General features: G+C 40.7%; 1 protein-coding gene across 1 annotated transcript in view; it reads left to right on the forward strand.

Moving 5' to 3' along the window:
- The first annotated feature begins 520 nt into the window (after nucleotides 1-520).
- The window catches only part of LOC112948537 (A-kinase anchor protein 2-like), a 95,292-nt gene continuing 77,931 nt past the window's right edge, over nucleotides 521-17,881 (forward strand). The window contains exon 1 of the mRNA XM_026040789.1: nucleotides 521-538. The gene's annotated coding sequence lies outside the window, so the exon portion shown is untranslated. The remainder of the gene's footprint in view (nucleotides 539-17,881) is intronic.

The following is a 17,881-nucleotide window of genomic DNA, read 5'->3' on the forward strand; positions in this document are numbered from 1 at the left end:
AGAGAGAGAGAGAGAGAGAGAAAGCAAATCGCACCGCTAAACAAACAAACAACTCTCGCGCGCCCCCAGCCCCAGGGAAGGACCCCGTCCCGTGCCCGCCGTGCYGCCCAGCCCGCGGAGAGCGCAGCGCGGCGGGCGCCGGGCGCGCGCAGGGAGCTCGGGGGGTGTCAGGCCGGGCCCCCCCCCGGCGGCACCGCAGCCGTAACAGGAGAGGCGGCGCGGGCTCCGTAACCCGAGCGCGCTGCGCCGGGGGGCCGGGGGGGCTCGTCCCGGCGGGCGCGCGGAGGCTCCGCGCAGGGCGCAGCGCCCCGGGACGGCACGGGACGGGACGGGACGGGATGGACGGGGCGGGGCCCGGCGGGCGCGGCGGCTTCGCCCCCCTCTCCGCGTCGGCGAAGGGGGCGGGCAGGGAGGGGAAAGGGGAGGAGGAGGAGGAGGAGGAGGAGGAGGAGGAGGAAGGGGGCACTCGACGTGCCAGGCAGCGCGCGGAGCGAGCGGCGCACGCTGCGCGCCGGAGGAGCGGGTGCCTTCCGGAGAGGTACCCAGTGCGCGGGGAGTGGGGCTGTGTGTGGTGGTGGTGTGCGTGGTGTTGTGTTGTGTGTGATGGTGTTGTGTGGGGCGTTGTGTGTGGTGGTGGTGTGTGTGGAGGGGCGCGGAGGGGGCTCGTGGAAGTTGTGCCGCCCCCGGCAGGCTCGTGGAGGCGGGAGGAGGGCGGCAAGGTGAAAATGCGCGCAGGGCAGCGCGGGGGAGCGCGGACGGGGGATGGGGACGGCAGGGAGGGAATGCGGGGAGGGGAGGATGGAAAAAGGCGAGCGGGGAAGCCGAGCAGGGGACGCGGAATCGCAGAGGAGGGGAGGCGAGAAGGCAAGGAGGGAAGGTAGAAATAGGAGGGGGAGAAGGGGAAATGCGAGGGGGAGAAAGAGAAATGCAAGGGGGAAGGAGGAAATGTAAGGAGGAGAATGGGAAGATGCAAGGAGGGGAGATGGAAATGCGAGAAGAAGAGGGGAAAAATGCAAGGAGGGGAGAGAGAAATTCAAGGAGGAGAAGGCAAGGAAGGGAGAGGAAAATGCCAGGGCGGGAGCTGGAAATGCCAGCAGGGAAGAAGCCAGCACCCCATGGGGAGGATGGAGCGGGGGGTCCTGCCCGTCCCTCGCGAGGTGCCCGCGCGCCGGGGGCCCCGCTGCGACCCCCGTGGGGTCGGGTGGGGAGCGCGGGGGGCGACGGGTCCGGGGGAGCCCCGGCCGCGTGTCGGGGCCGTGGACACGGCGGGCTGCGCCGGGCGCTCGGTGCGTCCTGAGAAACCTGTGACGCAATTATTTTTTAATCAGCATTTTTCTTATTGCTATCTCTCTTTCTCTCTCTCTCTCTTTTTTTTTTTTCCCCTGGACTTTCCCTTTTCCCTCGTCTTTGTTCCAAGTCTTTCTATTTTTAGGCCACTCTGGCATAGCAGAGCACTAGTTTTAAATATTTCATTTATTCTTTATTTGTTTTCCACTTAGGACCACTGCAGTATAAACTTCTCAGATGTTGTCTCTTCCTAAAATGCTACTGAGATTATTGCTAAGGTGGACAATTAGACAGCTACTGTGGAAACAAATGTTTTGAGGATTGATGTCATTAATCATTAGCCATAAAAAAGCAGTCATAATATTGAACTTTGTTTTTTATCTTCAAATGAATCACGTATCAGCCCCCAGAAGACATACAGTAGGGCAGCAAGTACCTGACTAGTGTTAGAAACCGTGGACTAGATCTCCCAGTTGTGACTGTAGTAAAGAAAGAAACATGTTTTATTTTGAGCTGTGATTAACAGTTCGGCATTGTAATGATATCCTCTGATTCTAGCACTGTCTCATAGCTCTGGTATGTCAATTGGTATTCATGCTGTGTAAGTGTTTTGCAGAGGTTTTCTATCTGACAGGGATTTATTTCACTTTCACAATTACATTTCTGGTTTGATTAGCCTTAGGATCCCATCTAGGTATACATCAGTATTTGTGATATTACATGACTCTTTTTTCCTAAGGACTGCAAGTTATATATATTTCATATATTGTTATATCATAGTTTTTATGTCCCTGTACACATCAGAGAATGAAGTTAGAACTGAAATTAAAGTGTAAGTATATCTGAAAATATATCTGAGTGAGTTTTATTCAGTTTATTTTCATTTTATAACAATGCAAACACATTTGTTTCCCATGATAGCCTCTGCCGTTTTCTTTTTCTTCACAAACTTAAAATAGTACATATAGATGTTGTTTTTAGGTAACTGGTAGGTTGCTTTTCATGTTAGCTTTCAAATGCCTTTCCAAGGTTTTAAAAGTCCTAGGTGAGCTCTTAAGCAAATTAAGCCATATTGATAGGTGTCTTTTAACTGCGCTTAAGTAGTAGCTTTTTTGGTATCTGACAGTTATTTTCCTTCTCAGTCAATGAGTAACTTTAGTACTGAAAGATTTGTGTATATATTTCTCTTTATGTTATTTAAAATTCCTATTGACTTCAGCAAGAGTTTTGCCTCAGAGAAGAATATAAGATCGTATACCTTGTAGCATGAGTAGAATATCCTGAGCAATTCAGTGTAGAGTGGCCATGGGGTAACCTAATTCATGTCTTAATTTGACTTGTCTAAACTGCAGAACTTAGTTTTGCCACTGGAAACACCTGCTGATTTAGTGGGATGCATGGATACTGTATTTATGGCAAGACATGAAGTGCTACATAATGAGACATCTGGAATGATCTCCATTATTTCCATTCACACTGTGATTTTCTCTTGTCAACACACTGCAATACTGTTTCTCCAATAGGCAGTCCCAACTTCAACTGACCAGCAATTAGTCCATTTGTGGTAGTAGTATAAACAATTTTAAGCTGCCAGAATTTTCTTTTTCGCTCAGGGAAATAATAATAATAATAAAAACAGATGTTGGCAATTGTTTTTCTTCCTGCAATCTTGCGATGAATAGACTCTCTTTGTTTTTTGTGTGCAAGGGATTCTTAATTATGTGGACTTGATCTTATATTCTGTGCTACTTGTATACAAATTTCCATTGCCCATGTCCACTTTCTGTCCTACAACCATACTCTCCATGGACCATGCTCCCTTTAGAAAGAGAACAAAATCTGTTTCCCCTTGAGTGTGGTAGAAGCTATTGTACCAGAACAGAGGTAACAGGTTTTCCCCAGTCCATGTTGTCAGACAGGATCACAAACCCTAGGAAGAAGGTGCAGGACTCTGCAAATTTGGGGTTGTTTGTTTTCTCCCTGGGAAAGATGCTTGGTATCCTTTAACTCATCCCAAGTTGTCAATGTTCTGAGCTGGTATTTGAGCAGATGCGCAGTTTAGATTTCCATTCTTCAGGTATTGGACCAGTCTGGGTCTTATCCTAGGTTCTCATTGCTTCCCTGGTTGAAGGTGAGACAGGTAGATAACGGGGTTTTTCAGCCTTGCTAGTAGAGGTTTGCTTGTGTTGAGCTGCGTGCTGTGGAACAGGGTGCACGTTGATGGGACAGTAGCTCCCAGAGTCTGTGAGCTCTGCCATTTACATCTGATTCTTCGTATTTATTTACATGCCAAAAGTTAATGGAGCTGCCCTAGCCRAATCCAAGCCTTCATTGCAGAGATGTCCCTTCCTGTACCACCGCCTGTTGGCAGCAAGTCTGATGAAGCATGTATAGGTAGTCTTGATACTGCATTATGTGAGCAAAGAAGTTGACCTGCTGACTTACGGCACTCACACTTATCTGAGTATTGATCTGTCCTGTAAAAATCTGTTCTTTAATTGAGTCCTGACCTGGACCAGTAGAGCACAGCTCTATAAAAACAAGTTTAATTATGGAATATAATAGTAGCACTGAATGAATGCCAGCAAATGCAGTACTATCTCTACATAATTTTTTTTTAGTCTGTGCCAAAATAATAGATTTCTTTTTTCTGCATCTGCCCCCTCTAAGTTATGTCTGCAGAAATAATTTTAAAATAAGGATGTGTGTGTCACCTGACTTTGATCTGTATCATTCGGGTAAATTAGTATTCCACATCAGTTTATTTCATCCTAGTAAAGGATAAATCGCTAATTATTTGTGGCAAGACGAATGCAGATGAGCAAAGTTCAAAGTCTTCTAAACTATGAAGAGATAATATTGAACAAATAGGCATCAGTTACAGAAAATGTGTGCTCTCCTACCTGGGATTGTTCTGCTGATGTAGATTATACTTAAGAGTACATGAAGTAAAAGGGAAATTGAAGAACAGTTCTGCAGTTAAGTCATTACTGAGGATGTAAACCTTGCATTTATCCACTATCTGGAGGTAGATTTTTTTTTCTCACCCATCTAAAAATTAGATGTCCAGTTCGTGTTGATTCTGTGAAGTCCACCATGGTTCAAGAACAGTGGTAGATGCTTCCAGTGAATGTCATCTACTGTAGCTGAGGTCAGGATGATTTTTTAAATGTCTTAACAGTAATCTGTTTTGATAGCCATCAAGGTTGACCACAAGAATTCAGGGGGTTGGCATCTCAAGGCTTTTGTAACACTGTTCTCTGTAATCAAGTGAGAATCATGATGAATCAGTACAGAATTGTGTGTGGAGCTGTAAAAAAAAGATGCATTGTTTGTGGTAAGGTACTGGGTTTACTAGAGAAAGAAGTACTGTGCCTTGAGAGTCATTCTTCAAAACAGTGATAGAAATACTTAAGAAAAATAGGACTCAGTTGTTACATTGGTACTTTCATGTAATATACTGCAAAAATAGGAATTTTCCCTAGGTATTGTTTAACAGAGAAAGTGTTTTCTTTAGTCCCTTATTAATAACAGAGAAAAACAATAACGCAGTTAAGTTGCAGCAAATTTCCTTCAAATCTTGTAAATAACTCTTCAGGGGGTTAGAAAAAGTTGCTTTGAAAGACCTGTGTAGCTCTTGGGAAAAGTTGTTGTATGCTACTGAGTAATGAAAGTGTGCTCTGTTCCTGTGGAAGTTTTCATTTCTTTTCTTTCTTTTCTAATGACTAAAGACGGATCTGCATTCAGTGAAGAAGAATGCTTTCAAAGATTGGATATTTTTTTCTAGAATTATTTGATAATTATACTGATTTCTGTTGTGGCTTTGGGTATCACAGTTTTCTCTAAGGGGTTTTCTCTAATTTTATTTGTTAAAAACAGGAAAAAAGGCAGAAAATTTATTGTATTTGATTTATAGCAGTGATGTATGCTTCACAAGTGGGTGTTATCCATGTTTTACAATGTTTTTTCTGCATTTTTTTTGTATTGCTTTATGTAGCATCTGTTTATGTCTCTGTGCATGAAACAGGAACTCCTTTTAAGGGCATAGTGGTGTAGTGGGTCTAATACTGGCTTTAAATGTGGCTTAAATCTGCATATATTATTCCCTGTGTAGGAACTGAAGCTTAACACCTAAAGCAGTGAGAGGAATAATTTTCTTCCTGAACAGAGTCAGTACGTCTTCACACTGCAGGATTTAAACATAACAAGAACAAAACCCAACTACCCTAACCGCAGTAGCTTTGTGCAACACATTTCTTGACGAGGCCTGAGTTTGTGTCCCAATGTATACAGAGGTATCCATAGCTTCCCTCAGGAATTGATGTCGGACATCAACTGCTGTTGTGTTTTATCCAGTAATTCCAAGAATTCACATGGTCGTGTTGTGCCTCATAACTCTGCAGCAGTAGCGCTGGCATTAAGTTTGATTTGTCATTTCAATTTTTGTTTTTTTTAAACTCCTGATGCTATGGAGAAAAATACACATTCATCTGTGTACACATTTGACTTGCCCTATTTCTTAGGGCAATTTTATTAGTGCCAATTTAGAATAATTTCCGCAAGTTTGCTAATATGCAGCCCTTATCTGTCTTTTAAAAACTTCACTTTTATCCTGTTTTTTGTTAACTCTTCCTTGACAAGCTTCAGGAACATATGACACTTGAAATAGGTGCCATCTGAAATGCACACTTGCATTAGCATTTTGCCCTAAATCCCACTGTCAAACTAATAGCAAGCATAGTAATAAGTAACCTTTTATTAAATGTTGGGGGGAAGGTTCTTTAGTAAAGAAGAGATTGATTCAGTCAAAAAAAAAAAAGAAGTGTACTTTGGCCAAGGGCTTTGCACAACTTTTTTTCCCTCTTTTCTGGGGTTTATTAAAATTTATCACAGGGCTCCTATTTTTTTTAAATAACATGTGAAGACGGTCTGATTTATTTTTACATGCTATTCTATCACCTTTTCTTGTAAATAGGTCATTTTATTTCCAATTTTAGAGTTCTCCATTAGCTGTTACCCTGCCCCAAGAGTGAACATAGGAAAAAGGGTTTTGCTTGTAGTACCCTTGAGAGCTCACACCTTGGTCTGGAAACTAATATCAATAAATCCATGGAGTCACTTAACCTGATTTTGGAGCAGGAGAAGTGCTCGCAAAGTGAGGGGCCCATTGGGGTGTGTGTCACAGTTTGAAGTCCCAGCTCTTTGTGTGTTTTCTAAATTGAGCTTTATTGGCACGGCTTGTATTCTCTGAGGAGGGCAAGAAGTCCCAAGAAAGGTCCGCAACTGCTTGCAGGAAGATGAGATGTGTGAAGAGGAAACTTAACAACAAAAGTTCAAGCGTATTCTCAGTTCCCAGTGTTCCTGTTTCCAAGTGGCATTTCACATGGTTATGGCCTATGACTGAGGCACAACTGGACAAACTTTATTGCCTTCAGTAGAGCAATGCCGTGCCTGTGTTTAGCAGTAGTAGGTCTCCCTGAATACCTAGTCCTCTCTTATGCCTTCATTAGAAAGATGAAAAAAAAAAAAAAAAGGCAAACTTGTGACCTGATTGCTTTTTTTTAATCTGATGGTACTTTATAAATATTCAAAACTATTTAAGATATGTCTGTGTTTTTCTATTGTGAGTRGAATGAATATACTGAATATATCGAAATTGACTTAAAACATTCTTCCAGAAAAAGTGTAAAAGTAGCTCTTCCATTTTAGCTGCTCTTTTGCTAGGAGACTGAGTTTGTTCCTGCATCCATTTCATACGGCCAGTCTCCAAGTTCCTTCATGTAACTGTATTTTTGAACTGCCTGTATTTTGTACTTAGAGTATTCAGAGTACCAGTATTCATTTGTACTCAGTACCCAGTTCTTGACTTTGTTTAATTTAGAAGTGACAAAGATATATTAGGCTTCTTCATACATTTTTTAGCCAGTGTAAGATTATTTTTCTGTATGATTTCTGAGTCGGTGAGAGTTTGCTCTTAATCCCTGGCAAACAGCATCTCTGAGGCAGCTAAGCAGTAGGCAAACTTTTAGGGAATTTTGGTAATTTATTTTATTCCACCTGATATTCTTTAAAGGAGGCATTTCAGACAAAAAGATAGGCTCATTTTCTGATTTTTTTTCAGCTCAGGTCTTTGCACAGTGCCTTTTTGGAAGCCATACTCATGCTCAGGATCCCATTGAGACTCATAATCCCTCATGTCTTTTGGGGTTCCTGGACTAAGATATTTGAGGAGGTCTGTAAGGCCCAGATATATTGTATAAAACATGTTTATCAGCTTGGTTAACCAAGACACACATGACATGGTGCAGCAGATCAGGACAACTACATATCGCCAAAGGTTTCCAGTGAATATTTCTAACTTTAAAATGTCATAATTAATTGACAGCTTTGATTAGAGTACACAATAATTTGTTAACTTTTTTGAAAATCGTTTACCATTCAGTTCATTCAGAGCTATCAATGGGGTGCTCAGTCAGTTAAGAGATTTCTAGGAGGGTTAGGCTTAGGGAAGAAATTTCACATTTGGAGTTGTAATTAGAAAGCTGCCAACAGCCTCTAGCATATTTACCATGTCTTAGAACCAGTTGCTGGAACTGGTAAGAAGGACTTTACAGAATTTAGCTTTGAGGAACAGTTTTTTCCATAGATATTTTGCTGATTTATTTGAATCAGGTAAAATTATGAGGGTGAGGGTTGTCACCGTTGAAATTTGGCTGAATGTTTGGTACATAAAGCAGTCTTTCAGAGTTAGCTGAAAAATGATGGCCTTCGGTAGGATTACTGATTGTTTCTTTGTTCGGTTTTTGTTTCAGCTCAAATCTTTTTTTTTTTTTTTTTTTTTTTTTTTTTTTTTTTTTTTTTTTTTTTTTTTTTTTTTTTTTTTTTTTGTCTTTTATTCCTTCTACTCTGAATAAACCGTATTTAAGTTATTTTGCTTCTCCATTCCCCTGGCCTTGCCATAATACAGAGGTTACGTTTATATAAGATCAAGTGATTTGAGAGGAAAATGTCTTTGTTCTTCTCTGCTTCTCGTGAGATATGTGGGAAACCCAGAAGTTCAGCTTTCGGACGTTTCTTGCCTACTGTTCTTGTTGACTCTGGCAAGTTAGTATATCCTGCTGGCCTGGAGAAAGGACATAACATCTCTGCAAGTTGCTGGGTAGAGTTTGTATGAAGCCATGTTCTGCTGGAACCCTCTTTTCTTTCCTTTAAGACAAGGATGATAGGACTGTTCTCTGTGCGCTCCAAGACTTCGATTATCACAGCCTTAGTGAAGAGAAAGTCAAGCTAAGTCAACACTGTATTTTCTTAACAGTGTGAGCTGTCAAAAAAGGGGGTTTTCCCAGATAGCCTAGGAAGGCATTGCAAGTTCAGCACAAATTGCCTGTCATGCAAATCAGTAAGCAGAGCTTACAGCTTTTTAAAGCATACCTTTGCCCATGACTATGGGATATTTTCATGTTCCTGCACAATAGAAACAAAAATAGGATGTTGAAAGTGCACGTTACAATGAGTGCATTTCTCTTTGTAGTGTTAGGTACTGGAATAACAACATAGAGGAAAACAAACAAGTATGTTAAAAAGTTTCTTGTGATGCCAACAAGCCCATTTCTTTGGGGAAAAAAAAAAAAAAAAAAAAAGAAATGGTGAGCATGGAAGCAGACAGTGACTTATATCAGTGCTCATTTAGACAAGAGCCAGATGGTGTTTAAAGTCATAGTCATGTTGCATTGACAGGAGTATTAATCTGCAGAGGATGCAGAGACAGAGATCATTGATCATGCAATGCATGTGAAGTAATCTTTACTCATGTAGGGAATCTGAGGCAATTAAAAATAATTTAAAAGTCTTCCCTGAATGCAAGCAATATGTGCCCCCTTGTTCTCATCATAGCTTTGAGATGCCCTGACAACGCTCATGCCAAGGCATGTGGTCTCCAGAGGACTGTAGGGTCAGGCTCAGGATGCGCCTACCTCTCAGTTTCTCCAAAGGGGCATATCCTTCAATGTTTCATCCGTTACAGACACGTGTCCACAGAAAAAGCATACAGCATCCAGCCAGAAGTCTCTGCTTCTCCCCTCTGCCTCTGAGAGGACCTGTGTCCTCCACGCACTGGTATAGCTGTTCATATAGCTGGTAGAGGCATGGGGGAGATGAGCTTTACACATGCAGGTACCAGGAGGTTYAGTAACCTCTGCCAGTCCTCTGCAAGTTCTTTTCAGCTGTTATTTCACAGCACAAAGGATCTGTGATTTTAGTTGTACTACAACAGCAATGCCATAACTGCATATATATGGACTGGAACTGAGTCCTGCCCATACATTCATGCTTTGCCTTTTGGAACTAATGTTCCCACAGCATCAGCTGCCTGTCAGAGTGTTTCTGCATCAGGTAATGAGTCATGCCATTTAAATCTTCACTCTAGTTTGTGGCTGTAATGAATACTTTAATTTCCTTGGAAGACAAAAGAGAGTGGGTAAACAAAAAGGCAGCTCTGCAGGGCTGATGGTTCTTATTGTGGCAAATGTGTGTTGGAAATAGGATATATGAATTTTAAAAATAAAAAAGACAACCTGCTTTCATGGCAGGAGGATATCATTTTGTTATGCATGGTGCCATGATTTTGTAGGTTCATTGACAGTTTCATTCTCTGAGGAAATTCTGAAGCACTCCAGTATTGGATGAAATGCACTGTGCAGGGTGAGAGACTGTCCAGACTTCTCAGGCTCCTTCCCATGGTAAACACCTTGAGCATTTTAAGTAACTGGGTAGGGTGGAAACACTCCTGCTGCTGTATTGCATTTCATGTATAAGACTGGAGCCTGGAAGAGGTGGGTAGCTTTCAGCTGACCTGGTGGATTTTATACATATATATTCTGTTGCTGGGTATCAGTGAGATGAAAAAAAAAACAGCAGATAGTGACCAATCATACTGCAGACCAGTATTTAAAGTTTGCCTTTTTTAATAAATTCAGAACTTTGAATCAAGCATAAGCTTGGTAGTACATGAAATATCACATCATGTAAAGAAAGAGCGTACATACAAGATAGATGTGTTTGGTTGCAATAGGAGTGATTAGGCAAAGGAGTGACTAGGCAAAGTGACTCTTGGTGTTACCCCTCAGTGGAGTAGAGGAGATCAGAGACTCCACCTAGTAGTTCAAGGTGCTGGGACTTCAGTGACCACTCTGCTAAAGAAGCTGTTATACTCTGCAGGCCTGCCACAGAAATAGATTTTGCCAGGATTCAGGAAATAAAGAAGGCAATTTCACTTCCATAATCTCCTAAACCTCGTCTACCCAAAGTGTGTTTACTTGTATTATGTGAGCTTGATCTGGAGCTTGATGTAGATGATGCACATTTTTCCACTGAGAAAATGTCTTCCCCTTACAAGGAGCTCTAAGGAATGAGTGAAGCCSTTTATGTGTACCTTCAGCCTCAATTATAAGAAGTTTTTGCTCAGAATATGCATTTTTTGTTTGAATCTTTAACATTTCAGAACACTTCCTTAGCTGATGAGTTTAAAACATAATAAAAAGCATTCAGATACATACTGTCTTGCAGAAAACAGAAGAATCTGAAAGAATGACTTGTTGTTTTCACGGTACCATTCCCGGAAAGGCTCATTTAAAAACCTTCCTCCTCCAGCAAACCAGACRCCTGAAACCCAAGCCTGAGCGTTCTGGTGATCAGTAATGCCAAGGGTATGCTTCGGCTAGGGAACACGTGAGGATTTTTCTCCCTGCTGACAAACACAAATGAACAAACAAACAGACTGTCATTTTCCTTACCAGTATTTCCCTCGTGGTCTGTGGTGGTGTTGCCCAAGTACAACTCCTGGCCTGTTGCAAAGATATCAATCTCCATTTTGGGCATGGTCTCCTTTTCCTTCCTGAACAAAAACATGTGTGCAGAGTCTCCCCTTCTGTAGGGCATTCTGTCACCTCTCTAAACATCTAAACTATTTCTTGTCCTGCAGCCACCTCTAAACTTCCCTGATTCTGTTATTTTATGACTTTCTTTTTGAAGTGCTTAGTGATGTCAGGTCTGAAGGGCCCAAGCAAGAATGAAGTGTACCGTATCCTGAGCCCCTACAAGCTCTGTGCACTTGCTGATCCATGTGAGGCTGAAAAGAAATTTGACCCATTTTGTTCAGGGAGGTGCTTGAATGTTCACATGAAATGAGGTTTCTTGCTTGCGTAAGCTGGCTAGTGAAGAGGAGTGACACAGTATGTGATGGGAGCCGTAGGCCAATCCATAATGCTTTTTTTACATGTTTCCATCCATAACAGCCCTCCAAATCGTAGTATAAATCAGGAGGATGACAATAGCAGTGAAAAACAGAGGTGCACATAATAACTGCATCTAGTTTAAAAGTGAGATGGAGACTAGCTTTCTATCTTTGCGAATGTAGGGGGTTGATTTTTTTTTTTTAAAGTTGATAATATCAGCTGAAACAAATGCCGCTGCCAGCTGCACACCAGTAAAAATTGGTAATTCCCCCAASCTGTTGGAGAAACAGCATGGATTTRATGGTGTGGCAGGRAAAGATTGTACCCTGCTCCAACCTTGTCCTCCTGACAGCTGTTCRCTGTGATGAATGATGGAGTTCTCCCTGTTTTACCCTAAAGGATGGTTTTGCTCCTAGGATAGGAGCCTTTGTATGTAAAACATTCCTCTTGGGATGTAATCAACAGACAAATCCTGGCACTTTGCTGCTAATTGCTATATGTGTTTTTTCAACATCACATACTTATTTAAATAACATGAAATCTCTCTGGAATTTGAGGCCACAGGTTCATCTCACGGGCTTGATGTTATTCSTTGTCACTTCTTGCAGTGAAGCTTCCGCTTAGAAATGGTGAAACAGCAATAGTGCCTGGTTTTGCAGAGCAGTTTCAGGATATATTACCTGTCTTGACACAAGCTTCTTCAGTGGTCAATGCAAAGGACTGTGTGCTGCTGCATTACCACTGAATATTTATTTCAGAGAGAACTCAAAGAGTTTTCCAAGCAAGATCAACAGTTGCTTTCATTATCTGCAGATGTTACCAAGAGGAACAACTTMAGAAAGTTATCAGTGTGTAATCTCTTCCCTAGAGAAAGCCTCTTAAAACAAATTAGTTAAGAGGAACTATATCATTTTTATTTTTAAATGCTTACTGCATTTAAATGCTGCAGTATGGTTGCTGTAAAGTGAACAGGTTATTTGCGGCACCTTCTACAAACAAAAATTATTTAGCASTCCCTATTAATTCAGTCTCATAATGGAAATTCTTCCAGGGTTCTGTTATTTTCTTCATTATTATTTTTAATAAAAAATATAATAGCAATTAAAGAATAATTTTCTTTTCTTTTTTTTTATTTGCAAAGTAGTCAGACTGAAATGAGCTCTTTGTACTCATTACTTTGGTTAATGTTATTTGGTGAAGTTACACATGCCTTTTCTCACTTCTGTGGCCAAATTGCTATGGTCTTATGTTTATACATTTCATTGATCTTGTGTGAGCATTGTGTGAGCACTTTTCTTGAGGTCAGTGGGAGTTCTCATTTCTTACGCGACTATGGTTCTTGCTTGTGCCTTTTCCTTTCATATGTATGTGCCTTTTTTCTTTTCTTTCTAAAATTAAGTCAACCTGCTGGGATCAAACTCATTGCATAGAAGGAAAAAATGTGAGATGTTTCCTGCAAACAATTGATGACAAATGCATTGTACTAAAGCTTGTTGAAAAGAACTTTTTTGGGGGGGAGGAGGGGAGAGGTGAGAATAAAGGAATTTCCTCCTCCACCCTTGTGTTGTTGAGCTGTAAACTGATATTGTTGAGAGGAAAAAAAGTGGCAATACTTAAGTTTTCCTCAGGATATGTGGTTTTGGTGAAAATTCCTAAAGACACAGCTGTCACTTTAAAGATTTCAGCAATTCTATTCAAAACCAAAAACAATTTTCTGTGTGTTTTTAATTTAAAACATACTCAATTAAGTTAACACAGAAGACATATACTCCTAGAGATTCAGAGTCCACTGGCTGATTTTTYAGTTGAGTCTTTTTTTATGGTGCTCTTTCTGAAGTAGTTTAATGATTATTCCAATTGATAGTTGACGCTTGCTCTGGGAAAATACTGAGGCTACTCAGCATAAGAATCTTGTATTTTTTCTTAGGAGTATAAATTAAACTTGATGCTTTGTGAGTTGGTAGCAGTTTGTTTGTTTGTTTGTTTGCTTATTAACATTCCCTAAACAAATAAAGCATCCTTAGGTGCTGACATCTCATAAAGGAAATTTAATTCTCATCTAATGTAGCTCACATTGAGCGAACAGAAGAAAATCTTTGTAAATGCAGRAGGGACTGGGCCATATCCCATTTCTGTCTCTATTAAACAAGATTTCTAAAATCAGGATTGGAACCCTTCTGAAGTCATTTTCCGTAGAGCACATACACTGTGCCAGAGAGTCCTGTGATGTCCCATGGATTTATTTTACTTATCAGACGGAGTTGGCCCATCACCCACCTTTTCCTGTTTTCCTTGGTCCCTGTGGTATTTCCCACAGACACAAGCTGTTGCAGGAATGTAGAGCTCAAGCTCTTACTCCAAAATTTTGCTTGATTTCCTTCCCTCATATTCTAACTTCCTGTTACCATTAAAGCGAATGGTTCATCGTAGCATCTGTAACTAAGATTAAAAATTGTACTTATGAGATTACAAAAACCTTCTTTCGGACACAGATCATCTCCCAAAACTGGATAGAAAAGGAGAAGAGCGGATATGGCTCCCAGTCTAGATCAGTTATAGAGCAGTGCTAACAGAGAGCCTAAGGGGCGGAAATCAAGATTGCTTCTCCTACTATAATTCACAATGGAAACATTTTTAATGATTTAATGGTTGTGATTGACAGCCTGATGTTTCTGAAAGTCTTTGTTTGACTGAGAAAGCAAAAACATCTTTTCTTAAATTGACAGGGAAGAAAGCAAAATGCAGGATATGCTCTTAACTTTGGCTTCCCAGATTAATTCTCAAAATATGTTTCTGGACGTATTTTGAAAAGTCAGACCTGGGGTCTTAACCATACCCATGCAGACCAGCCAGTCAGGAGAGCAAGAGGGAACATTCCCCTCAGAGATTAACAGCTCTATACCCTAGGGGTATAAAGGGTAGGGCTTATAATGGTAATGCAGCCAGCCTTGCTTTTAGCTGAAATAAATATTAATTGTCTTTAAATTAAGTTTGTAGTGTTTATTTGGTTCAGTTACACCTCTCTGCAATTGGTGTAAGCTGAAGCCCGAGAAGTGTAGGAGGGATCAGGAAAGCAGAGGCAGCGTGAAGGGAAGCTCTCACGGTCTGGGGCTGAGATGGTATCAGGAAAAATAATAGTTTTTTTTTTTTTTTTTGCTTACACTTACCCAATTGAATCATGTCACCCTGTGACACGGGTGTGGAAATGGTGAGAACGCAGCATGCCACAGCTGCACTGACTAACGAGGCCGTCACCATCGGTGTGCTCGCTGCTGGGCGGCTTACCGTGAAAGCGGCAAGCGTGATAGAAGGAGATAACCTGCGCCAGATACAAGGTCCCTTAGAGCGGCTGCTTTGGACCGAGCTGCCATATGGGATGGTAATCAAAGCAGAAGGGGAGTTCACTGTTCTGTGCTGTGGGATTTTCAAATCCGCGGGAGTGTCTCTTGAGGCACACTGGATAATAATGGCTTAAAAAGACCTTGTTCTTCGTTCTCGCAGATGCCCTAAAGTGTGTTTGTTATGTACCTCCATGGATGCTTTGACCTATGGAGGAAAAGTTTAAAGAAGTGCAGCACACAGTAAAAAACAACAGAACCTAGTCTTTGAAATATGTTGTGTTCTCAGATATATTTTTTTAACTTTATTTATTTGTACTGGTATTTAGACTAAAATATGCTGTAGAATTTAAGGACTCTCCATACATAGGGATTTCAGAACTGAGATCAGACTCGAATACAACTATCCAGAGAAATTTCTGAGTCATTCAGCAAGAGGAGGGCACAGGTTGCTTAATTTCAAAATAAATTTCCTCTAACCTCCTATTTTTTGCTACAGAGACACATTTTGTCTTGAAAATGTGAGCAGCTGCACTTTGTCAAATCATTATCTTCATAAAGTTGACCGTATTAAATAGATCTTTTAAAAGATTTCAGAGTTTCTGTGTTTCTGTCTTCCATCTGTTTTCTGTTGTTCTGTGTCTGTTTTTACTCCCTTTTTTTTTTAATTGCAAAGGTGCAAATGAGATTGTGTTTTGAGGGCATGTGTGTATGTTGTACCATTTAACTACCACTCTTCAGAACATTAATGTATTATCAGAAATATGTGTTCTGAACATTTGGTTAAAAAATAAAACATCAGCATTTATAGCTTCTTATGTTCTATACCTGTTTCAGAATATTTTTCCTTCAAAAACTGTTTCATATTAAAGGAAAGCAACAAATTTCATCACTATCATGTGTACTTTATCCGGTTCAGAATCTCATCAGTCCTTGATATTTCCATTACTTGGAAGCAGTTCTTCTTCACATTCTTTCCATATGGAAATTCTCCTTGAAGTCTGATCTGACATTGTGTTCACTTGAATTTCAAATTGTTCTCTGTAGTTCAAGATGGTAAAGAGTATCTTGATCAGAATCCATTTGTAATAAAACTCTGATTTTGTACCCTCACCATCATCTGAGAATCTTTCTAATCAACATGTGGTTTATCTTGTGCTGCTTTTTTTCTACYAGCTGATTTCTGAGAATGCACAATCTTAACCTTGAACATGCATGATAGCACTTTGATGTTGTACATTAATTGTACATTAATTCTGTAGCTGAGGCTATAAAGCTAATGCAGTCCTTCTCAGCCCACTAATTTGCATCCTTTTGGCATGCCACCTGACCCTGGGTCTGAGTTAAGTCACCTCTTCACAATCAAATTAGGCTATCATTGAAATACATGCGTAACACTAAGCTTGAACACCAGGATAACAGAAGGAAACATTCACTTTTTTGAGTCAATGTTTTGAAAGACAGTAATAAGATGTTAAGAGCCATCTGTTCTTAGAATGTGTGCTAGAGTTGATTTTTCTTCATCAGGGAGGAGAAGGGAGAAGATAGATAAAATCTTCACTCTGGTCGTGCTTGCCTATGCTGCACTTGTGAAATCTATCCATCAGGTCCTACAGTGACTGAGTCCTTAGCTTCATCCTTAGGGCTGAAGCTCACACTTTCTCTTCCAAGCATGTCCTATTACCAGGGGATGGCTGACCGGCAATGAAAAATGACTTGCATGGGATGAGAGGCTCACTCCAAATAAGCCACATGTCCAGGAGAGCAAGGCAGCTGGGGAATGCAGTCTGACCACACTGTCCACTGTTAGGCTGATCAGAAATGCTGACATGTGTCGCCCAGCATGAAGCAGATTGACAGATGGCCCATAATCCACAGCTTCTGCAAAAAAAAAAAAAAAAAAAAAAGATCGAATGTGTCTCTAATCCCTTAATTATTGGTAATAACATGTTTCTTTTGCTGTTCATAGGATTTTCTTGAGTCTGCCTCCTGGCAAGCAGGAACAGATCCCCTCTGTTTTCCTTTCTAATGTTGCTTATACACAAAAGTCAGAAAGGAAAGAAGGAGAACCTACATAAAAGGTGATAGAATTCTGAAGATAAGCAAGAATCCTTTGTATGGCTTTGTCCAACTCATATAAGCTTACAATAAGCAATTCTTCTCTCCTTTTAAGCATTCTCTTGACACTTGAAAAGCAGACAGCATTCTTCCTTTGCCATTAATGATGATTCCTCAGGTCAAATTTTGCCCTCCATTATACTCACATTACCCTAGCCAAGATCCAGCCTTACATTCTTAAGTGTATTAACAATCCTGTCATGGATGCACTGATGAGAGAAGATCTAACTTAACCATCCTATTGTATCATTAATGATGCTGCATTCTCAGTCCTAGAAGAAAACTGCAGTCCAGAAAAAAAAAAAAGTTTTTTTTAATACTGTTTACTTAACAGAGTAGACAAATGAAAATCTGTTTCACACAGAGCATAGATATCTTAAGGCAAAAGTAGTAGTAGTTTTAAGAAGTGCTGTAGATGCCAGTGTCATGCTGAGCTTTTTGACCATGAATGTGTTTAGGAGTACTAACACTTGTTCAGTGGGAGGGAGCACTCTTTTTTTTTTTTTCTTTATGACTTTTTTTGAAGTTGGCCAGAGCTTTCTTATAACGTAGGCGGTTTCTAAGTGCCAGGACAGAAGTGGGAGAGGCTGGGTGAGAGGTCTGCAGCCTGCTGCATTCCATAGTGGGCTGATATCTGGGCTTTTTTTTGTTTGGCAGAATGTGCTTATTTTTAGTGGTTAAGTGTCAAGGAAAAGCAGTTTGCGTAGGTTTTGGGAAAGACGGTGAGAAGTCTACCAGCTAAAGCRAAGGAGAGCTGGACAAGTTTTCAGATGGGGATGGTGTAACATCTGAAACATTTTAAGATTTCTGGCTGGTCTAAAGAGCATTTCCTACTTAGTCAAGATAAAAAAATGCAAGTGGCACGCTTTATTACTGTTACCAAATAACTTCTGCAGGGTTTTTTTT

The sequence above is a fragment of the Nothoprocta perdicaria genome, unplaced genomic scaffold (genome assembly GCF_003342845.1).
Source record: "Nothoprocta perdicaria isolate Ctin4 unplaced genomic scaffold, notPer1 scaffold_266, whole genome shotgun sequence".
Classification (NCBI taxonomy): domain Eukaryota; kingdom Metazoa; phylum Chordata; class Aves; order Tinamiformes; family Tinamidae; genus Nothoprocta; species Nothoprocta perdicaria.